This window comes from Vicugna pacos, chromosome 4 (genome assembly GCF_048564905.1).
Source record: "Vicugna pacos chromosome 4, VicPac4, whole genome shotgun sequence".
In the NCBI taxonomy this organism is placed as follows: domain Eukaryota; kingdom Metazoa; phylum Chordata; class Mammalia; order Artiodactyla; family Camelidae; genus Vicugna; species Vicugna pacos.
Genome location: NC_132990.1, coordinates 61,546,726 through 61,570,940, shown reverse-complemented (window position 1 = coordinate 61,570,940; position 24,215 = coordinate 61,546,726). Strand labels below are relative to the sequence as shown.

Below are 24,215 nucleotides of genomic sequence, written 5' to 3'. Positions count from 1 at the left end.
GCTCTGATATCACAGGACTATGTCAGTGCTATTCACCGGGCCCCGGCCCCAGAGGAGCATTCGATAAAGTGGTGGTAGCTATCATTAGCCTAGTCTTATCTTAGAGATAGAGAAACTGGGGTCCCAGAGGCTAAAGGAATTACCTAAGAAATCAGATGGAGGCTGATTCAGTATTAGAACTCATGTCTCCTGGCCAAGGGTGTCTCCCCACTTCCTTGAACCCTCACACTCTAGAGTTTGGGACTTTGGGGTCTAGGGGAGGGGAGCAGGCTGTGTGTACTGCCGGAGGCCCCTCACCTGGGCCCGTCCCACACAGGGCAGATGCTCGCAAACAAGGACCAGAGCTCTGTCCTGTGCTCCTGGACAGGGCTTGTGTGAGAGTCTGGCCTGTGTTCCTGGGGAGGCTGGGGTATGAAGTACCTTGTGGGGAGAGGGGGCCTCCAGAACCAGAAACCTCAGACATCTGGGTGGAGAGGGCGGCAAGTAAGAGCATTAGGACAGGAGGGGAGATAAAGATGTGAGCCGTGTTACAGAATGGATGCCGGGTGTGGGTCTGTCCTGTGGGCAAAGGAATGACACATGGCAGAGCCTCGCTACTACGTGAAACTACTCTGGGCAGTGTGGGCAGGAGTTGCGGTGGGGGAGGCCGGGGACATACACGCATGTGTACATCCACTCATTCATTCCCCAGGCACTGAGTTAGGCCCCGGGGGTGGCGGTGGGGACAGGCAGAGGACAAGTCATACACAATTCCTGCCCTCAGTTGAGCAGAAGAACAGAGGCTGGACAACTGGTGTCAAGGAGTGTGGTGAGTGCTCTGATGGAGGAAGTGCAGGCTGGGGACACCCAGTTAGGCAGCTGTTACAAGTTGGGGTGACAAGAATCCAGCCAAGGTGCCCCAGAGACCAGCCTGCTAGTCCGGGGCCTGGAGCGCTCAAGGCAGCTGCCTGCCTTCTGCGGAGCACGTATCTCTCTCATCTATCACTTCTTTGGCTTGGCTGGATCAGGGTTAATTCTACGCATGTCTCACCGGCTAGAAGCACACAGGAAATGAACCAGGCCCTCTAAATGGAGCCGCTGTTTAGGACCTAATCAAATCCTCTCCCCAGTCCAATCCAGGGCTCAGAACAGGCTAGGGAAGGATGGCAGGTGTGACACCCAGTGGCCTGCTCACACCGGCTGTGTTCCCTGGGCCCTAGACCCCCACCTGCTACTGGGATTGAGGGTGTTGGCAGCTGCTGAAAGTGACTTGCCCAATGTCACACAGCTACTAAACGAGCAGCCAGGTCGGCTGACCCCAGAGTCAACCTGCAGCTCTCACTCTGAGATGACTCATCACATCCACCGCAGATGCCGGGCTCCGCACAGGCCCTCAAAAACCACTTCCTGCACTGGGCTGAAGTGGGGTGAGGGGTTGTGAACTTGGGCTTGCCTCCATCTCAGGGTGGCCCTTATGCAGGATTTTACAGAAACAGCCCTGGACATAAAGCCAGAAGACCTAGGCTGGAATCCTCACTCCTTCATTTGCGACGTGTGTGGTCTCAGACTATCACTTCCGGGGACCAAGTCTGAGAAAGGACAGGAAAGTTCTCTGTGAAATGGAAAGTTGGTGGAGAAAGGGAAAGGCTACTAGAATCCCCACCCAGTGATTTGACCTCCAGGCTTGACTTTGGAGATGGGGTTGCTCCTTCAAGACTGGCATGCCTCTAAGTCCCTGGCTCAAGCTGGCTTCCAGGAACCCCAGCCCAGCCTCGGTCCAGCTCCTCGGGCCTGGCTTCTTGGCACCCAGGGACTGGAGCCACCCCCTGCCTCTGCCACTAGCTTGGGGCCCTCCAGGCTGTCCTCCCCTTCTCCTGCCTCCCCGCTCCCCCATGATAGGTTTGGCAGAGCCCAGGATTATGGAGGCAGCAGCTGGTGGCGAGAGTGCTGGATACTCATCCCCACTTCACACTCTCTGGCTGGGTGACCTCAAGGGTAGCCAATCTGGGCGTCAGTTTCCTTAGCCTTAAAAGAGGATTAATAATAGCTCCTGGCAGTGATGGAGGAGGAGTGACTGAGCTGATTACATCCAGAGCTCGGCACTGTGCTGTACACAAGCACTCCATCAACAGCAGCCACGACCACTGCAGCACGGCCTGGCTTTGACATTTCCCTCCTGTCGAGCCGATGGCGCCCTTTACCCTGTCGTGGGCCACTCAGCCTGTGGCCTGCTGATCGGAATCTGTTCAGGCCACCTCCCTCTTCTCAGCCCCACTTGCTCCCTCGTGCACCCATCCAGTCTCCAGACAACGATCACCACCTGCACCATCTAGCTGGGACCAACACCCAGTCCACACTGCAAGCCCAGACCTGTCCTTTCTCAGAATGCTCCAGGCTCGGTGGATACAACAGGGGATAAGAAAGACATGACCCCCATCCTCGTGGAGCTCACGGATGTAGGGGAAGGACTGACATGAACCAAGCCATCACTCACAGAAACAGTTTGGAAAAAACTGTGATTCACAGTGTGAAGGAAAACTATAAGGTCTTGTGAGAGAATAGACGGAAGTGTGGGAAAGGCCACCCTGTGGAAGGACACTGAGACTGAATCTGCTCAGCGGGCAGGGGTGGGCTAACACGGGAGCGCACAGCATAGGCAAAGCCCCAAGCCAGGAAGGCGGGCACACTGGGGGGCAGAGAGGACACCCGTGTGGCTGGAGCCCAGGCACCGAGGTGGAGCTCTCCTTCCCAGTATCCCACCAGTGCCCCCAACTCAATGTGCCCCCAGACTAAAAGGCCATGACCTTCCCCTGAGCTACTCCTCCTCTCAGAGTCTCTGTATCAATGATGTCACCACCAGCTGCCCAAACCAGAGACCTGGGTATCATTCTCTCTTCACTACCACCCCGATGGCCAATCACCAAATCCTCCTGAATGTCTTGTAAAATCTTAAGAATCTTTCCACTGGGGGAGTCTATGTGTGTGCAGGGACAGTAAATATTGGAAACTCTCTGTACTTTCCTCTCAATTCCTAAAACTACTCTGAAAAATAAAGTTGATTAAAAATAAAAAAAAAAGAATCTTTGCAGTTTCTCCATCTCCACTTACCACCACCTGCCTCCAGACCCAGTCATCTCCCATTCGGATTGATGCTGACCTCCCAGCAGTAGCCCAGACCCCTTGGGTCATTCTCTGGGCCACGCCAGAGGAGTCCTCTCAATGCAGGTCTGACCCTGTCACTCCTCTGCTTAAAACCTTTGATGTGGCGCCCCATTGCCCTCCAGATAAAGCCCAAATTCTGTAGCTCTGTAAGACTCTGGGTTTTGTCTCTCCCCTTAGCCTCACCTCTCACCACTCCCCATCTGAAGTGTTGATGATGAATGAATGAATGAATGGGCAATCCAATGAATGTCACAGACCATCCAGACTCTTATTCAAAGTGTGGCTCATGAACCAGAAGCAGCAGCAGCAGCAGCAATACCTGGGAGCTCGTATGAAGTACAGAATCTCAGGCCTCAATCCACACATACTGTGGATCAGAATCCACATTTTACCAACATCCCAGGTGATTAATTTGCATATTAAAGTTTGCAAAGTACTGATCCAGACTATCAGTTTCCAACAGAGAGATATACTTTAGAATCACCTGCGGAACATTTAAAAAATATCCGTACCTGGGCCCAATTCCAGACCTGCTGGTAAAGAGTCCCCAAGAGTAGGGCCCAGGCATTTTGACTTTTATTTGACTTCCCAAGAAAATTCTGGGGAGCAGCCTCAGTTAACAGACAAGGTGACTGCAGCCCAGAGAAGGGAGGCAATATGCCCAAGATCACACAACCGAATCAGGACTAGTATCCAGACCAGAACTTAGTGTGGGACCAGTTCTAACACACGGCGCTCCCTCTGTTACAGAGCCCATGCAGAAGTAGGCAGGAGCTCAGCAGCCCCGGCCCAAGATGGACCCTATAAATCCATATATAGGTTCATCCTCCCTGTAAACAGAGGCCCAACTACAGGAGGAGAAAGAGGAAGGGTGGGGAATTTGACTGCAGACTGAAAATTTTCTATCCCTAAAGGATCCCACAACAACTCATAGATCTGTCTAGGAAGACAACACACCGCAGCGGGGAGCATACCCATTGTACTGAAAGCAATACTGAGGCACAAAGGAGAAGTAGCTCACCCCATCCAGAGCCTCTCAGGACAAAGCCAACATGCAGGGAAGAACCCAGGAGTGACAAGAGAGGAGACCCCTCTTAGAAACCTCCCCTACTCTTGGCACCATCACCTGGCTAAGCCAGAAGAACACGCCCTCAGGCCTGGCCTTTGGAACCTGCTGGGATGCCCCACCACCCTCCTGGATGCCCAGCTTCTCACTGGGCAGGGAAGCAGCTCCCAAGGTCTGGGTTTCTGGTACTGAGCCCCCCATCACCACCTCGCCAAGCCCTTCTCCTCTCAGGTGTCAGACACCAGTGCATCCATGTGCATGGGGGACTGGGCTCACAGTCTCTGCCCCAGTCCCACAGCCTACACCTCCAGCCTTCTTCTCATGTGAAAGTCAGGCGAGTTGAGAGCAGAAGTTTCCCAGTCTCTTCCTGTCCCTGTGGTGACTGATGCCTCCGTCAGAAGGTGAGTGCGGCCCCATGGGCCTCTCCTGCCCCACCCCAGGCTCTCTGCTCAGCAACCAGTTCACCTGTGAACTCCACCACCACTCCCTTCCCACCTGGCACCCTCTTTCTCTCCATGATCCATGTGTGCACATGCGCTGTCTCATTTCCCTATTATCTCGACCTCCTCAAGTTTACTTCCTGCCCATCCCTTGGAGCCCAGTTAAATGCTCCCTGGGACACCTTGGCTAGAGGGCTCCCTGCACTCCTGCCAATGCCCGGCCTGTCCTGCTCTCTTGGCCCTGGGCAGGCCCTGCTTTGGCCCATCAGGACTGTGTCCCTGGCTTACTCATCGCACCCCCACCCCCACCCCCACCCCCCAGGGTTACTCAGCAAACACCTACAGAGCCCCAGCCATGTGCCAGGGCCTGTGCGGGGCACCAGAGCCAAACAGTGACAAGACAAGGTTCCTCTCCCTGGAGGCGCTGGGTCTGTGAGTGAGAGAACTGGGTAAGGGGCTCATGTCAACCTCCCACCCACCCATAACCAGCCCAGGGGCCCATGGAAGCACAGAGGCAGCAGGAAAGACTGGGATGGCTCATGGAGGAGGTGGGAAAATGGATGGGAGAAGGTTTCCAGGCCAAAGCCAGAGACAGCACGGATTATCTGAGGAAGGGCAGCTGGTTTCGTGGAGCAGAAGCATGGCTATGTTAAGGAATTCGGACTTTAGCCTGAAAGTAGTGTTTACTTGGTGCTGTAGAGATAGGGAAGGTGAAGTTAGAGACGGTGGCAACAGAAAACAATGAAAAAGATGGGTGGAGGGGGAAGCGAGAAACCGTGAACTGGACCCTGGTGCTGTGTTGCTTTACATATACTCTCTCCCACGTCCGGCAACCCCATGAGGTCAATTTCATTGGCCCCATTTTGCAAAGAAAGAAACTGGGACTCAGAGAAGTTAAGTAACTTATACAAGATCCAAAACTGAGTAAGTAGAGGAGTCAGCCTGGAAACCATGGTCTGCCTGGCTCAAAAGCCCTGCTCTTTCTACTGCCCCATGGTCTTCTTTCCTGCCCCCATCACTGCCTTTCTTCCTTCCCAATCTGTCTTCAGAAGACCTTACCAAGCTCCCACCTGGGCCAGGCACTGTGCTGGGCAGCAGTGAGCAATACCACATGCAGGGTCCCTGCTCTTACCCCAAGTTAGTGGAGACTGAGGGCAGGTACCGGACCCGCCTGGTCGGCAGGGGGGCACTGGTACAGAACTACATACACCTGGTGACCCCCCCCAACCGCCCCTTCCAGGGACCCCTTCATGGGCGGGGAGAGTCAAAGCATGCAGCTTCTCTGTGACGTTCTACGCTAGATCACACAAAAGAGCTCTGCCAAGCTAGGACCCCGGGGAAGGGCACAAAGAGCACTGTGGTCATGAGACCAGGATCTGGAATCAGCTCGCCTGGGTTGGATCCCACTTCCTAACCGTGTGGCTGCGTCAGTGACGCCTCCCTCGCAGGGCTGCTACAGGGCAGAAGGCAGGACCTGGGGCCCACGGCCGTACCCTCCTCTTGACTGCTCGGCTTTCCCTCACAGCGGGCACTGGAGAGCAAGCCCCAAATCCCAGGCTTCATGCCAAGCAACAGCTTGTTGAACGGAGAGCACTTTCAGAGCCAGGGGTGGTGGAGGGAAGCCTACTGCTGGTGAAGAACTAGGGTCTGAAGACAGACAAATCCACGTTCAAAGCCTGGCCCTGCCACCTCCTAGCCCGGTGCCCATGGACAGGCTGCTAAACCTCTTCAAGGCTCAATTTTCTTATCTGTAAAACTGTGACAGAAGTAGCAAGTCCTTACACCATGGCATTGTGGAGAGACCCCCTAGATGGAGGGGCCCGGCACACAGTAGGTACTCAAGAAACTTTTGCAGTTCCTGTTATCATACTTCTTTCTCCTGGGACCATCACCTCCTCCCCAGCATTCCATACCAGGAGACAGCACATGACATTCTGACCATAGCCCTAAGATGGGGACACTATTGTCTGTACATTTCAGGGGAGGAAACTGAGGCCCCCACCAAAGTAGAGGCTCAGGGAGTAGCCGAGCCTGCGCTCAGCTTTTCCTACGCTGGGCCAGTGTAGCTCGCTGTGTGGCCCTGGGCCAAGTGACTCCCCTCTCTAGGCCACACTCTCCCAGAGGGGGTCTGCCCAGCTCTGAATCTCAGCCAGCCTGCGAGGGCCTGTTCTCAGGGCTCAAGGTGTGGCCATGATCCTTGTGGATGCATCAAGGGCAGGAGAAGCAGCAAGCACCCCCTTTCCAGAGATCCATCCCCAGATTTGTCCATCTGCTCTAGTTCCTAAAATATTTCTCCTTCAGGCTCTGCAGTGCTGGGGGCACTGGGTGGGGGCTGGGGGTGGGGGTTGGGGGTGGCTTTTCCACGCGAGGACACCAGAATGTACACCTGGCTGTCGGACTCAGCCACAAACCTGCAGCCAGAGGTTGCCCTCCAAGGCCCCAGGCACACTGCTTCTTCCACCACTGCCTTCCTGAAGCAGACACGCTCTGTCTCTGTGGAGGGGTGATGTCAAGGCTGGGTCTGGGTTTACAGCCTGCTCCTCATCCTCCTGTCATGGGACAGTCTCTCATCTCCCTCACACAAACCTGACTATATTCTCTTCCTGCTTAAAACCCCTCCATCCCTCTGGGATATTCCCAGCTCCTTGCCCTCTGAGTTCTGTCCCTGCCAACCAACCTCTCCACCATACCATCTCTCCTCTCTTCCCTCCAGCTGGGCTGAACTAGTTCCCCAAACACACTCTCCTCTCAGGCACCTCTAACCCTGTGCTCACTGTACTTCCTCCCTAGAACACTCCCCCCTCCTCTGTCCACCTGGCGAACTCCTACTCATCTTTCAAAATTCAGCTCACCCACGCAGGTACTGCCCCTTGATTTCTACAAAGGTGATACTGACTTACAGTGAGAAAGGATGATCTTTTTAATAAGCTGGATATCCACCCACAGAAATTATGTCTTGATCTCTATGTCCACCCTACATAAGAATCTATTTCAAGTGGATTTTAGAACTAAACATGAAACATAAAACAATAAAAACATATAGAAGATAACACAGGAGACTATTTCCACAACCTTGTAATAGGTAAAGAAATGGGATTCAATATACATTCTCCATAAAGACAAAGACTGACAAGTTGGACTGCATTGAAATGAAGAACTTCCATTCTTCAGAAGATACCCCGAAAAGAGTGAAAAGGCAAGCCACGGAGTGGGAGGAGAGGTTTGCGATGTGTGTATCTAACAACGAACATATACCCAGAATTTTTTTTAAGCCTCTGCAAATCTATAAAAAGACAGGCAATCTGATGGAAAGCTGGGGAAAAGACTTGAACAGGCACTTCATAAACGTTACCCAAACAGCCAGTCAACATATGGAAAGGTGCTAAACCTCATCAGTCATCACAGAAATGCAAATTAAAACCACAATCAGACATCACAATAGCTAATACCAATTATGTTGGTGAGGATGGGGAGCAACAGGTGCTTTCCTACACTGCTTGCGGAGAGTGTACTGATGTCACGCTTTAGAGAATTACACAATGGAATCTACTAAAGCTAATCAGATACAACTTTATGACTCAGCAATTGTAAACCTTAGGTATTTACCCAACAGAAAATTATATGATAGTGCATCAAAAGACATACATGAGAATATTCACAGCAGTGCTATTCATTATAACCTCCAACTGGCAACAACTCAAAAGTCCATCAACGATAGAATGGATAAATTGTGGCACACCTATTCACACAATGAAACGCACACAGCAATGGTGGTGAACACAATAAAACTGCGCACAGTAACAGTGACAGATCTCGGGGCTCACCATTAAAATGTTGATCCGAAGAAGTCAGCATAAAATAATACATACTCAACGATTCACTCCATACAAAATTCAAAAACAGGTAACACTATCCGTGAAAAAAGTCAGGACAGGACCTTTGAGGTGGTAGTGACTGAGGAGGGTGCCGGCCAGGGGCTGGGGGAGGTTTCCAGGGCACTAGAATGTTCTATTTCTTGACCTGGAGAGTTTGCTCACTTTGTGAAAATTCATTGGCTACATTCTTCTACCCTTGCTGTTAAGTATTTTACATTTCACTTTAAAAGTTTATTTAAAAAGCAAGCAAAAGCCCTCATCCCAGGGTATCCCCAGTTCTCTGGGCTGAGGCAGGGGCTCCTTGCTCCATGAGCCCCCTCCCTTTGCACACATCCCTGATAGCACATTCCAATGGATTCTCCCGCCCTGCTCCAAAAAGCCACTAAGCCACCTCCTGTTCAGCCAATGCCCACTCTATGTCAGATTTCACAATGAATGCCTCATCTCACCCACGTCATCTCATTCAGTAACAGCCGCCAGTGAGGGAAGGTGCCAGGGGCACCCCCACTGCCCCCACAACTCAGTGTGTGTGCACACAGCCCTCTGTGTATACACATCATCTCACTGCCCTGATGAGGTTGGGCCCTTGCCTGAAGAAATGCAGGCACTGAGGGGTCCCACGTCTTACCCAGGGGTACCCAACTACAAAGTGGGAGAGCTTGCCCTCCAGTCCAGAGCCCACTCCCCTGCACACATTATACGGCCTCCTCTAAGATAAGAAGAAGCATGTGGCTAGATACACACAGGTGATTTCTACTGGCTGGGCAGGAATCATGCCTACACCACAGAAGGATAAGCAGACTAGGATGAAGGCGTGCTCCTTCGATGGACAACTGTCTGCATCATGATTCAGCCTCACTTCCTGCAGGAAGCTTCAGTGAGACTCCGTGGCTGGGATGGAAGCTTCCCCAGGGTTCCTCTTCCCCAAGTCTCCCCATCAAAGCTATGTTGTCACCGTCCATTACATACAAAGATTGGAACTTTAATGTGTATACCTGTAGTACCTGGCCAGTGTATGGTACACAGAAGCCATCTGACACGAGTGGAGGGAAGGGAGGGAGGTAGGCAGAGAAAGCAATGCCAGAGCTGCTACTTGAATCAACTGGGATCTTCACACGAGGTCTGAGTAGTGAAGGTTTCTGTGCTCTGGGTGGACACAGTTGCAACCCTTGACTTGAGGAGGGGGACAGCCACACCACCTTCCATTCCGTGGTCATCCTCGTGGCTGTCTCCAGCCTTTTTTCAAGGTGTGGCCAGCCACTTAGCTCCCAGAGGCTCTGCCCAGTTCTTTCTCTGCCTCTCCCCATGCCCCACCACCCTCTGCCATCCTGGCCTGAGAGTGTCTGAGCCCTGCTATGAGTCGAGGCGAACCCCACCAAGAGGTAACCGAGGACACCACGTGAGCCCTGGCTACGTCAGGGAGAGCACACCTGTTTCCAAATAATTTACCACACCCCCTGCCTTTCTAAGTTGGGAGCTGCTGACAGTTTTCCACCAGCAGCATGAGCCCCAGTGCCAGGTGTAAGTGGGTCGGCCCACGGCAGAGGGAGAGGGTTCTGAGAAGCCCTGGGCGATCTGGAGCAGAGGGCACACCTGGCAGCTATCCATACATCTGGAGTGATGACCGAGGCCCATTGCCGGAGGAAGAGGTCTCCTGGGACCTTTTCCCCTCCCCGCTGTGCCTGGAAACTCCAGTCTCTCAAGTGACTCGTGGCCTCTCCCCTCTCCAGCTGGTTGTCCAGGCAAAGGTGGCGGCTCCCTGGGGCCGAGCCTGGCTGGCCTGTTGTGAGTGGCTCCAGCCTCTCCAGGCTTAGCGGGCTGAGCCGTAAGCAGCCTTGTTTATCCCTGGGAGGAATGATGGTTTTCCCTGAGCAATGACATCTTGGAAACGGCCTGCCTCCACAAACAACAACAAACCTCCCAGCCTCAGCCTGGGCTCCAGTTTGCAGGAGAAGTCTTCTGACCAGAAGTGCCTGAGGAGCAGGTTGGGGGCTGCTTTCCTGAGAGGCCAGACCCTGGCCTTGACTAATGACTCTCAGAACCCAGGAAGAGGAGAGGGTCTGCAGAGAATCGAAAATTCTCTGGATGGTGGAGAGGAAAAATTGCTCAGTGGTAGAGCGCATGCTTAGTGTGCATGAGGTCCTGGGTTCAATCCCTAGTACTTCCATTTAAAAAAAAAGAAAGAAAGAAAGGAGGGAGAGAGGGAGGGAGACAGAGAGAGAGAGAAAGAAAGAAAGAATTCTCCAGATGGCTGGCTGAAGGGTCCTGGCAATAGCTGGTCCAGTCCCTGGAATTGAGCCAGAGAAAAACGCGTATTTGCCTGAGATCATTCAGTGAGCAGGGCCCAGAGTGTGCCTCGGTCTCCAGTCTGTTGGCCAGGCCAGGGCTTTCTCTACCGCACACCCTGCTTTTTCAGAGGAGAGCCAGGCTCTAGCCAGTAAGAGTGGGGGTCCTGGAAATAAATGTGTCACTAAGGGAGTCCAAAAAAAGGGAGCACCAAGATGAATACCAGGTACTCTGAGTCATCCAGCTGGAGGATAGCTGGTGTGATGGAGAGACCTGGGCAGGGGAACCAGAGACCTGGGTTCTTGTCCCTGATGTGCTACTGAGTCACATGTAACCTCAGGCAAGTCCTTCCTTTCCTGCCTCAGTCCCCTGTCTGTCCAGAAGACAAACAGACTAAGCGATTCTAGGGCTTTGGGAGACTAAATGGGAAGAGGCTCTAAGGGTCCCCAGGAACCCAGCAGGGCAGGGGCACCCCCTCCTCAGCTGTGCCTCCTCTGGGGGAGCCAGGCAGACCACTGGCTGAGAACTACAACTCCCCTACGCACCCCATCCACTTCCCTGGTTGGTATCATCCCAAGGGTGCCCAAGCTGAGCTCCAAGCTGCTGTAGTCTATGCACAAAACCGTGAGCATTGCATTCAAACCAGCTGGGGCTGCCCCTTCCACCCTCCATGGCCCAGGCCATGGTGTGGACACCACACTATCCAACCCAGCATGACCCCTGGGTGGGCTTTCCCTGTGTCCTCAGCCAGGCTGAAGCCAAGGTTCTCCCTGCCTCATTTACCAAATCCCATTCCCCAACCCCTTGGCCCTATGGAAGCAACCCTGACATGCAGAAACTCGGGCCCCTCCAAAGGGACTCCTTGCCAGACCTCGAGTTGGTAGTGCCCACTGTCTGCCAGGCAGAGCTAGGAGACAGGCAGAAAAAAGATGACCTGGACATTAGAGCTTGTCCTCAAGGAAACCCATCTTAGCCCCTTCTGACCATGCCCTGGGCCCCAGGCTAGGCCCTTGGGACCAAGGAATGAATAAGGTCCAGATCCCACATTAATAGGACATGAAGCAACCACCAGGGGTACCACCACCAGTGGACAGACAGATTCTAACTGGAGTATTTGCTCTAGTCGCAGAAGTCTAGGTAGGATTAAGACCTGGAGAGAAGAGAAGAGATGAGCTTTCCTGGCAGCGGGAACAGCACGTGCAAAGGCAAGAAAGCTAGGGGGTGGGATGGGGTGGTTTCACTAATACAAGTACATATAACCAGAAGCCCCATCAACAATCTCTGGCTCAAAGCCCTGGAGGCTTCCCAACAGGGGCTCACTCACCTCGGCTGCCTCCATCTTCACCATCCCCCTGCTGCAGCAGATGCCAGGCTGGGCCCGGAGCGAGCTGTGCTGTGGAACTTGGCTCCCTGAGGGACCCGCCCTGGGCTAAGCCTTGCCACGTGCTAGGGCTGGGGAAGAGGGGAGGTGCCCCTTGGCTGGGTGCGGAGGACTCAAGGGGCCCTGGTGGAAACTTTGACTATGGCCGCAGTGCCCTGGCTGGGATCCCGTGGGCACCGGCGGAGTAGGCACTGCAGCTCCTTCCTTCCAGGAGATATACCCACTCTAGCCATCTCAAGAGGGGAGCCAGATCGCGCCCCCTCAGCCATAAGGCCTGAGGGCAGCAGAATGTGACAAGTGTTTGGTGAGAGGTCTACTGGCCCTGTACTTAGCTGGGCATCTCAAGCCAGGAGCACCAGATTCAGAGCTGAATTTCATAGCTGAGGTTGGGGTAATGACACCCACATATCCTTTCCTCACTGTTCCAGGAGACAGATGTTCTCCACCCTGGTCCTGGCCAGAGACCTGCTGTGTGAACTTAGACACAGCCCCTCCCCTCTCTGGATTCAGGCTTTCCTCAGCTCTGGGGATCCAGGGCATAAGGGTTCTGCCTGGACACCTCAGGACAAGAGTAGAGATGTGGGGCTTTCAAGATGATCAAAGAATTAGCCTCTTCCTGCTCACAGTGGCGAGCTCTGTGTGGTGGGTGGGTCCCTAACAACTACCCCCTCCCTTACGGATCTCAGCTGGAGCCAAGGGAGCAGGTGCAGGACCTTTCCCAGGGGACTCAGGAGTCAGAGCATCTCTGGTTGTACTTCTAGTGGACATTTCAGCAGAAGCCTCAGGGATCAAATACAGCCCGCAACTCTGAGATCAACCCCTGAGACTACTTCCTTCCCCAACATGGAACTAGGCAAGAATGGCCATCCTGGTGCCTGGTATGCGGTCAGCATCTCTGTTAAGATTGCCAGCACCGATGGCTGAGCGCTCCCTCCCCATGCAGTGTCCCGACTTCTGGTTACCAAACATTCCTTTCTCTCAGAAAGAAAAGCCGGTTGACCAGCCTAGAAGTGAGGAGCAGCACACAGTGGCAGCATGCCCCTAGCTCTGCAGGGCCCCCACCTCCTGAGACAGACAAACAGACAGACAGACAGACAGACAGACACACACACACACACAGAGCTATCTCAGAGCAGAACACACATGGTTTGGTTGCAACATGCCTATCAATGGCTGCCCCAGGGAAGAAATAATAGAAACCAGGGCAAGGGGTGACATGGACAAGAGCCCCCCTCCAACCACACACATACCCTGGCACCCAGGCACCTACCCAGCACACTCCCGCAGGGACACAGGGACTCCTGGCTGCCGCTCCTGCCAGCCCGCCCGCCCGGGTCTCCGCCCGGCTCCTCCCGCAGGCGGGCAGGCGGGCGGGCGGCTGTGGCTGTGGCAGCTTCTGGCGGCCGTGTCAAGCGGCTGCCTTCCCCAGACAGAGCTCCTTTGTGTCAGCAGAGCTATTTATGGACTTACCCAAGTTCCCTAGGGGAGCGATACCTGCTGGGAAAAGCAGAACCAAATGACCAGGTTCCACCTCCCACATCTAGGTAGCGTTTTCAAAACCCTTGCATCACTCGTCCCTCCTCCTCTTCCTCCTCCTCCTGTTTGCCCTCCTCCTCTTCCTCCTCCTCCTCCAGCGCCCTTCCCAAACACACACCCTGTCCAGCCAGCTGCCGCCACCCTGGAGACAGGCTGGATTTCTTTCTTCCATCAGATAGAAAACTCTGTGATTTCCCAAGACACTTTCATCTGAGAAGGAGTCTGGGGTGTCTAGAGGAAGAGTCCTCGGCCACCCTGTCCTTCAGCCTGCAAGGAGCCCAGCCAGCTTCTGGGTTATAGGCTCACATGCGCCAGCCCTGGCTTCCGTGCCGCCAGTCCCCAGGACCCAGCCTGGCCCCTCAAGAGCCGCTCTGGAAGGAAAGGAGTTCATCGCTCACAGCGGCATTCCTTGGCACTGGGATCCCGAGCCGGCTGCACCCCACACGCATCCTAAAGGGGTCCCTCAGCTGGGGCAGCGCAAACCACTGGCCGAGGCTCCAGCTCCCAGGCTGGACGGAGCCAATCACCGAGGCTTCCCGGTCACACCCCCACCCCCACACTGCTCCCATCCCAGTGGGCGGCTGCAATTTAACCCAGGGTCCTGCAGCTTATACACACTGACTCCAAGAATGCCACCGCCCCCGGGTGGGGGAGTGGCTGCTTCAGTCACCTCCCAGCAGCAACATCCAGCACAGCCCAACACATGTTTTTATTTAGCTCTTTCGCGTGCCTAATCTGAGGAATCAGAGATGGACAGAGAGCCTGGGGCTTCCTCCCCGCAAAACGATGGCTGAGAGGGGCACGTTACAACAGCCCAAAAGTTAGGCTCAGAAGTGAAGGAGGTGTCCCTAAGAGAGGGACGGGGGGGGCACGGGGGGGCAGGGAGGAAGAGCACTGGACTGGGAGGTGACTGGTCCCCAGTTCAGGTTCTAGCTCAAGTCCTGCTTGGCTGGGTATCCCTGCCCATCTACCTGGGTTTCCTCATCTGTAGAATCGGGCTGACAACCCTTAACCTGCTCACCCGTGGGATTAACAGAGGATTCAGTGATCCAGCGTCAGGCACTACTTTGAGAGCTTGCCCTTCATTAATTCATTTAATCCTCACCAGCACCTTGTGAGGCAGGGACTAGTATTACCCTATTTATAGATGAAGAATCCAAGGTACAGAATGGTAGCAGAAGGTGCCCATAGCTAGTTTTGGCTGTGAAGCCAGGATTGAAGACTAGTAGGTCCAACTGCAGGGTGCCCAGTCCAAACCACCGCGCAGCCCCACCAGGACAGGAAGCTGTTTTGCCAGCGCAAAGCTGTTTGACACTGAGGCTATCACTGCTGCAGCTGGTTGTCTGATGTCAACAAACATTGCCTGGGCTGTGCCCAGATGTCTGTCCCATAGCCAGCTCCAGCCTGAACATGCTTACCACTGAAGTGGCAGGTGCCTCAGATGTCGGCCCAGAAGGAATGGGGCAGAAGGAGCCCCTATCCTCGCTTCCTACCTTGGCCCACCTCAGCCACCCTGAGCTTAAGTGCTGTCCCTCTGCCTCTTACTCTCCCTGTATTTGTCTCAGTGTCTCTGAATATCTATCTATGCCTGCTTCCCTGATTCTGTCTCTGACTCTCTATCCCTGTCTCTCTCACACATATGAGCTGACAAAGAAAACATCCTTTATGAGGGTCAACTCGGTATAGCCCTCATCTGAGCCAGTCACTTACACACTCTAATCAATGCTTTGTCTTGTCCCTGGGTGCAGAGCCAAGGCAGTCCTTGCAGGGCTCAAGAACCTTCCAAATTGGAAGCCTGTCATCCTGCAGGTTCCCGGGAAGCAGGGCCCACTCTTGTCCTGGGAAACTAAGGTGGTGAGTCTCAGACGGCCAGTTCCAGGGGGGGGCTGACCAATTCCCAGTGGGGCTGACAGTTCCCAGGATGGAATTTCTGGTGCTGGGGATAAGACTTCTTAGGGTGGAGAGCCTGAGTATAGGGTTCCTTGAGATAAGAGGAGTCCTTGAGTTCAGCTGGGTCTTTACCTCTCAATCATCAGAAAGTTCTGGAGCACCAACTATATGCCAGGCTCTGTGCTGGGCCCCGGGGATGCGGTGGAGAATGGGCAGATGGGGTCCCTGCACTCACCAAGCCGACAGCTCAGTGACGGAGACAGACAGTAGATGCACAGTCCTACTAGTGAGCCCCTCGTTAGACACTGTGACACAACGGGTAGAGCAGCCCTGCCAACCCACGGCGCTGGGTCCAGAACAGATCCAGAATGCACTCATCAGTGCTCTGGGCCACAAGGATAATGAGGAAAGGGCACAGCAGTTCAGTGCTCCGAGGCCCACGACCAGGCTAGGATAGCATCTAAGGCCTGAGGAGCCCAGGCAGCCACTGGCCCCTGCCTCTCCATAGCTCCAGGCACAAACCAACAAAGCACGTGGACCCTCCCGGTGTACAGCCTGGGTAGGACTGTGGAGAGTCACTGATGGGCACGCTATCTAAACTGGATCAGCACCTGGGCATTCGGGGCCTGGAACCCATGTACTGACTCACGTATTTTATTTAAAATTTCTTTGACACAGTATGTGACAGTGCTGACTGTCCAAAGCAGTTCCCTATTATCAATTCACGAAATCTTCATAATCCTATCAGATATGTTTACTGTCCCCATTTTACAGATAGGTAAACAGAGGCAGAGATTATGAAACCTGCTCAAGGTCACCAGTTAAGTGCAGAGCTACAGATCAAACCCAGCCCACTTTCCAATGTTCCCTGCACCACTGCACCAGGAGGCCCACGGTACAGACGAGCCCTCTGGCTACATACTGAGAAGCCACAGCCCAGCCATGCAGGCAAATATCTCACTGTTCAGTCAAGCTGGCAGCAGCTCCCGGGCTAGGACCAGGGAGGTTTAGCAGGGAGCCAGTGTGTGTGCACCTCCCATTTTAAGGGGGGCAGCATCCCCAGGCAGAGCCCAAGGCTGCAGAGAGACCCTTCTGGAGATGTGGCAGCAGCAGGATGCAGCCCAGACGCCCTTACAGGCCGCTCCCCTGCAGGAACAGCACAGCAAGGCTCCCACTGTCTTCCTTCACTGCCTCCCTGGGTTAAGCCCGATACACCCAGACTTGTGCTCACTGCCCTCTGCCTCTCTATAGATCCAGACACAAATCAACAAAACATGTGGACCCTCCCAGTGCACAGCCTGGGGCAGGATGGGAGAGTCACTAACAGCTGTCAGTCATGAGCCCTGCACAGATGGAAACCCACTGACCTTCCTTCCCTCGGGCAGGCTCCACCTGGGGGAGGCTGAACCTTGGCAATGCCCTCCTCAAAAAAAGGAGGGTACCTGTCAAAGGCTATTTAATGAGCTTCCCTGTCTTAGCTTCTGATCCAAAGTCCACCAGGATTTTATTCCAGGATGGGGAGGAGAGTGATGCCACAGTGGCAGAAATGAGCACAGGCCAAGGACAGGTGTGGCCCCAGGAATTTCAGAGCATATGACAGATAAGACCACCCCAGCCCCCACCAGCAGCTGCTCAGGCTTTCATTACCTTGGACAATGAAAGGGCCAGGCCTGTGCTTGGTGACACGGGGGTAACAGAAGGCTGGGCTGGGACACAGTGGCCCCACCTTCTACAGAGTCCTGCCCCTGCCCCAACCTGTTACAGAAGAGGGTGATGCCCCGGGCCGCCCTGGGAAGCTGTGGAAGTATCTGTATATGCCCATCCAGCCCAACTTCTGAATCTGCTAACCCACTTAGGAAGTTCTGGGCCTTTACTCATTGGGTCTCACAGCCCTGGTTTGGGGGTCTACAGATTCCATGCAGAAAGGCCCTCCCCATGGAACAGTGGGCCAAGAAATGTTTACTGGTTACTTCAGTAACTACTGAATCCCTACTACGTGCTAGGGCTTGTGCTCAGAACTATGGACACAGACAGGGAAGCAGCCTGCTCTTCCGATCCAACCTGGAGGGTGGGCTCAGCCGACCCTGGCGCTGACTCTTCAAGCAGGAACTGTCCTGCCGTGTCCTGGCCTCTATCACCCTAACATCAGGGCAGGGCGCACACTCTCCCACTGGTTGCTAAGGTGCACCAGGCTCTTCCTGGGGCACGTGCCTTGTTCTCGGGGGCCCAGTCTGCAAGTGGTGGGGTGGGGCAGGACAGAGCAGGTATCCATCCTCAGGTTCAAATTCACAGGGAGTTCTGGCCTGTAGTCTGAAGAACCCAGGGCAGGTCCCTTCCCCCTTACTGGCCTCAGTCTTCCATCCCCAAATGAGGCCAGAGATGGGTGTCCCATGGCCCAAGTTCCACTCCTCGCCTTCAAGAGTCAGTCTCGGGCCCCACCAGGTTCTCTCACTAAAGAATTAGGTTCTGTCCATGATGTTTAGAAAGAACACAGAATTTGCAGTCCAAAAAAATCTGAATGTGAGTCATCTTGGGCAAGTCACTTTCAGGTCTCTGAGTCTCAGTTTCCTCATCTATAAAATGGGGCTATCACAACCTGCCTCCATGGGCCCTGCGGAGACTAAAGGAGGTAGGGCACGTGGAGCGCCTGGCACATGCTAGTTCTCAATAAATAAGAGCCACCGTTGCTGCTGGGTTGTCATTATTGCTGCTATCTGCAAAAGGACAGAATTGACCTTCAGTGGGCTGGTGTGAAGAGTAACGTTAAATCTGAAAATATCTGCTGAGGGTCTAATGGATGAGGGCTTAACGTGGTGCTAGTTGTGCTAAGAGCTGTTAATCATTAACGTTCATTGAGCAACAGGCTACTATCATCATCCCCATCTTACAGGTGGGAAAACTAAGGTACAGAAATGTTCCATGGCAAAACAGGCAGCATGGCTCCAAGGCGTATGGCTCTCAATCTGTAAGCCCTGCCCTGACACACGTTCCCTGACCATGTCCCTGCCCATGCCTTCTGCCTCTTCCTCAGCAACTCCCAGCAGCAAGGACAATTCCCAGTCTGCTCACGGGAACTGAATCTCCCCACCACAGCAAGGGGAAGCCCACAAACAGCAAAAGCCAGGAGACACATGTGCCCCAGAACAGCTGGTCTTGAGAACTGTCACTGGCCAGCCTCTGCCTCCAGCCTGGGGCACACATCACAGTCACCTCAGCAGCATCAGTCTGACCTCGGGCAGCTGCAGTGGCACAGGATGGCCAAGAGCCATGACCATCTCCTTTCCTGGCTCCAGGCCAACCAGCCACATGCTGGCCTGAGATTTCAGGCTTCTGGGAGCAATCCTTGACCCATTGCACTTGTGCCAGCTCTAAGGTCAGGCTGTCCTGACAACTGGAGTTCCTGGGAAGTGATCGGCACAGATGTGGAGACTGGCCCTGTGACCTCAGCCCTTAGACGCAGTTCATCCACAGGCTCCCCAAGTTCACCCCCTGCTTGGACTGTTGGGCCTAAGTCCAGGTCACCAAAACCGACGGTGAGCTGGCGAAAAGACTGGACTGAAATGCTGGCTTTCCCACTGCTGTCTGCAAGACCTGGGGTAAGACCAGTCTCTTCCCTGGACCTCAGTTTCCCTGTCTCTAAAATGGGTGCTGGGATGGAAGAGATTCGTGCTACTCAGCATGTGGTCTGCAGAATGTACTTACTGGTCCACAAACTGCCTGTTACTGCTTTACAGGCAGCAAAATCAAGAGGATTTAAAAACTTTAGTAGCAACTTGCCATTGCCATGACAGCCAAGTGCAAGATGGTGGATTGATCTGATTGAATAGAGTACAAGGCTGGTTCGGGTGCTGTCAAGCCAGCACGAGATATTATACACAGTATGTGTTTTAACAAAAGCATGAGGCTCTTCACCGCAGGCGATTTAAGAAGCCCTGCTCTACATGCTCTACATGTCCTTGTTTCTGTGAGAACTCACTAACTAGGCCTCTATCACAGGACTCACACCTGCAGCGGGACTCATCACCCTGTCACCCACACAGTTCCTGCTCCACAGTTCCCGGCTCAGAAGATGGTACCACCCATCACCTGTTTGCCTGAACCAGACTCATGGGTGTCCCTCTCCTCCCAAAGTCTCCCCCCACCACAATTAATCATCACATCTTGCAGATCCCACCTCCTACACAACATGAGAACCTTTCATCTCTCCCAATCCTTGCTGCCTCCACCCTAGTCCACGGCACCCACACCTCTTCCCAGGGTGACAGCAACAGCCTTCTAACTGCTCCCTGCCTCTCACCTTGCCAGCCGCTACGCTATTCTCGTCACTGAGGCCAGTGTGAGCTTTCTACAACAAACATCTAACACGCAGCTCCCAGCGGCCTAGGATGCAGGTCAGACTCCTTACACAGCCTCCCTGGCTCTGAACCCTCTTCCAGCCTCGTCTCATGCTTCGATACCCTTCCACAGGCCTCCACTCACACTGGTCTGCCTTAAGGTCCTCACCTAGAGTGATCCTTCCTAGATCACAACTCCTACTCCTTGCCTCAGAAACTTTCCTAATGTCCCTGATTAGACCCTCCCAGGAGGTGCCCTCACTGGGCCTTCTGTCACAAATGTCATCTTCTCATTATATATTGTTCATACTTGGTTGGTGTCTGTCTTTCTTCCAATAGTCCTCCCACCACACTACACTATTAGCTTGGTGGGGATGAGAATGATGTTGGCTGATGAACCACAAAGTGGAGGACATCTGAGACTTTGCCTGGCCAGCTTCTAGATGCTCTTCATCATCACTTGAGGAACCACCCTTCCTTCCCTCACTCCCAAACCAGGTGATTCACACGGAACTGACCCATCTCCCACTCCAGGGATGGTCATGTGATCCAGGCCTCAGCCAATCACTTTATCCCGTCCTATTGTCTTCAGTGACTGAGAAAGGCACATAATCCAGCTTGAACCAGTAAGACTCAGACCCAGGAATATTGTTGAAATGATCGAGGGAGTCAAACTCAGGCCCTCACCCTGGCACTTATGGCAGATGTCTGCCATCACTAAGGGAGCGAGCCAACACATAAGCCAGCAGAGCAAAGAGACAGAGTGGGTGAGGCCATTTCTTGGTGATATTGCTCAAGGTCCTGAATCTAGCTATGCCTAAAGGCTGCTCTCCTAAATTCAATAAATTCCACTTCCTGGCTGAAGCTAATTTGAATTGGGTTCTTGTCACTTGCAACTGGAAGATTCTTGACTAATGTGTACTGTTTTAACTGGAACTTGGCACATACTGGCATACAATAGGCACTCTGAAATTACTTTTTTCATTCATGAAGTTACTCAATAAACATTCAGCAGTGAGAAGGTGACCAGGTCTGCTCTATAGGAAGAGTCATCTTGGCCGCTGTTTAGAGAGGTGACTAAAGGGACAGGAGTAGGAACAGGGAGATGCACCAGGAGACCGTGCAGTAGTCCCAGGGACAGAGATGAGGCCTGAAGAGGGTAGCTGAACAGAGGGGAAGGTAGGGAAAAGGACGGAAGGAAAGATTCCCCACTCTAAATTCACTGGGGAAACCTCTGATGATCATGGTTCCTCTCTGGTCCTTGGTTTCCCAGTCTGTTTTAGCTCCACCATTCTAGCATCCTCTGTTTTTGCCCACTGGTTATAGAGTCCCTAGCTGTCAACACTCAAATTTTCACTGAAGGGTATTGAGGTTAGGGTCAAGGTCAGGTCTGGGGGTTGGATCTGACAGACAGGGATAGTGTAGCAGTTAAGAACACAGGTTCTGGAGACAGATGCCCAAGTTTGGATCATGACCTACACTACCTAGCTGTGAAACCTTGTACAATCTACTTAACCTCTCTGTTCCTTTGTTTCTTCATCCACAAAATGGGGAGAATAGCAATAGTGCTGAGCAGATTACACACTATAGCAGAAGGAAAGGGCATTAGATAAATATGAGGTGGTATTATTATTTGTAGTAGGAAATCCAGAAAGAGGACATTTTAAAACACTGAAGATAAATTATTCCAAAAACTAATAGAAAATGTCCCTGAACTAAGGGAAGACTTGGGTCTTCAGACTGAAAGGGCTTACCTAGTTAGTATCAGGAAAAATTACCAAAAGAGAATAAACAACTTGAAATAAGCTGGTGAAATCGCTAAATTCCAAAGACTAGAAAGAGAAAATCCTACTTGTTTACATAAAGAAACTTTAGACTCACTAGACTGTACACCAGAAACTAATACAACATTGTAAATTAACTATACTTCAATTTTTTAAGAGTTTAAAAAAAAAACTTCAGAGACTCAAGTGAATAGCGTGCTTCTTACAGCACCAAATGCTGGGACAACAGAGCACTTTTCGGGTTTCTGGGGAGAAGGACTATTAGCCTAGAATTCTCTACACAGGCAAAGGATGACTCAAACATGAGGGCAAATATTTTCAGATTTACAAAGACCAAGAAAGTATGCTACCCCAGATCCTTTCTGAAAAAATTACTCAAGAAAGCTCTCCAGACCAAAATGAATCAAAATCAAGAGGTCAAAAACAAAAATAGTACTAAAAATTAAATTTAAGAAAAAAGAAGTCAAGAATAAGACGCTGTGGGACACAAGAGACTGGCAAGCAATGAAGGCAGAAACATTTATATACTTAACTATGGATAACATAATTGACAAGTTAAATGCAATTTTAAGTAAATGATTCTTAAAGCATGATAGAACTAATGTTTAAAAATAGTAATAATCAGAAACTAAAACTTGAGATGATTTCAGAGATACCTAGGAGTCACGGAGGAAAGCAAAGAGAAGTACAGGCCGGTTGACATGCTTATTATGGGTTGCAGGAGGTGAGACACACTATTACAGATCTAGTGTCATTCTTGATATTGAAATATGCTTGTGAAAAAGGTAAGGGGAAAGTCACCATCACACTAGAATTAGGGTGTATAACTTTAGAGGAAATTTTGCAGAAGAATAATAGGAGGTTAGCTTTGGGATGTTTAATGCCTCTAAAACATATTATGAAGCTACAGTGATTAAGTCTCAGTTTCATGTAGGAAAAGACAAATTAACACAGGGAAACAAGAATCAACCCATCAATGTGTGGAAATTTGCTCTATGATAAATGAGCAAAGGAAGAATGATTCAAAAAATAGGTTTGGAAAAACTGGTCAACCATCTGGGGGGAAAAAAATAAGAATTCCATCTGACATCAGGCACTAGATTAAGTGCAGATGAGTTAAAAATATGAATGTAAAACATAAAATGTTAAAAGTACTTGAAAAAAATATAGAATATTCATTATAATCTTGAAGAGGAAAAGGCCTCAGAAGGTATATCCCCCTACCCTTAAAATACAGACTTTACTACAAAAATATTTGATTATTAAAAAATGTTAACTTCTAAATGATAAAAGATATATAAAATTGAGACAGCTGATAAACTGGAAAAAATACTTATAGCCTATATAATAAGCAAATGGTTAATATTCTAATATTACAAATAAAACAAATACCACGGTAAAAAACTGGAAAAATGGTATGAACTGATAAGTCAAAGAGGAAGAAATATAAATGAGTGATAAATGTAAAAAGAAGTCCAACCTTACTAATAATCAGATAATGGTAAACTAAAATAAAATATAAATTCTTCTCTCTGACACCAAGAAAGAATTAAAAGAGCAGTAACATCCCACATTAGATAGGGTGTAGGGAAATAGCTACTCTCATTCACTGTCTTGTATATCTACTTAATCTCTCCGTTCCTTTGTTTTCTCATCTGTAGAATGGGGATAGTAGCAACAGTGTTGGGCAGATTTTATGTTTAAACAGAAGGAAAGCATCTGTAGAGCACTTTGGTGGTGTGTGTCATGCTCTATCCTACAGAAAATGCAGCAAGATGTAACATACAGAACATTCTTGGGATGTTTACTGTAGCATTGCTCACAATGTCAAAACATTAGACACGCGGTGAGGGGTATAGCTTAGTGGTAGAGCGAGTGCTCGGCATGCACAAGGTCCTATGTTCACCCCCAGTGCCTCTGTTAAAGGGAAAAAAATAAAAATAAATTTTAAAGTATTTTTTAATTAAAAAAAATCAATTGCGACCTGATTGCTTATCAATAGGGGGGCAGTTAAATAAATTATGGCCCATTGGCTACTAAAAAGAAAGAGGGAGAACATTAGGACTGATGTGAAAGATATATATGGTACATTAAGTTTTTAAAAATGAGTTACAGAAACTTTGTATAATAATGATACTATGTAGTAAAGTAAGACATAGCATATGTCTGCATATGTGTATGAAAAATATTTGGAGGAACATACCAAACTTACAGGAGTGGCTATCAATGGGGAAAGGGCTTGAGGAATGGGAGACTTTCTTTCTTTATTTTATTCAGCTTAGTAATGTTGAGGATTTATTTGTACAAGTATATCATCAAAGAAAATATATAAAGCAAATAAAGAAATATTCCCATTTGTAACATAAATAAAAATTTTTCAATTTTCTCAAGTAAGTTTAACAAAAAATGCACAAGATCTATATGAACACAATTTTTCTTCAAAACTTTACTTCAGGAATCTTAAAAGAAGATTTGCATAAAT

At 51.2% G+C, this 24,215-nt stretch overlaps 1 protein-coding gene across 10 annotated transcripts in view; it reads right to left on the bottom strand.

Annotated features, from left to right (window-relative positions):
- The window catches only part of RGS3 (regulator of G protein signaling 3), a 134,905-nt gene that overhangs the window by 17,878 nt on the left and 92,812 nt on the right, over positions 1-24,215 (bottom strand). Inside the window, exon 1 of one of the 10 annotated variants that reach the window (XM_031677432.2) lies at positions 13,660-13,769. The exons of 8 other annotated variants lie outside the window; for them this stretch is intronic. The gene's annotated coding sequence lies outside the window, so the exon portion shown is untranslated. Of the gene's footprint in view, positions 1-13,459; positions 13,635-13,659; positions 13,770-24,215 lie in introns of those variants that run through there. One more of the 10 variants, XM_006211362.4, reaches the window with a different exon arrangement.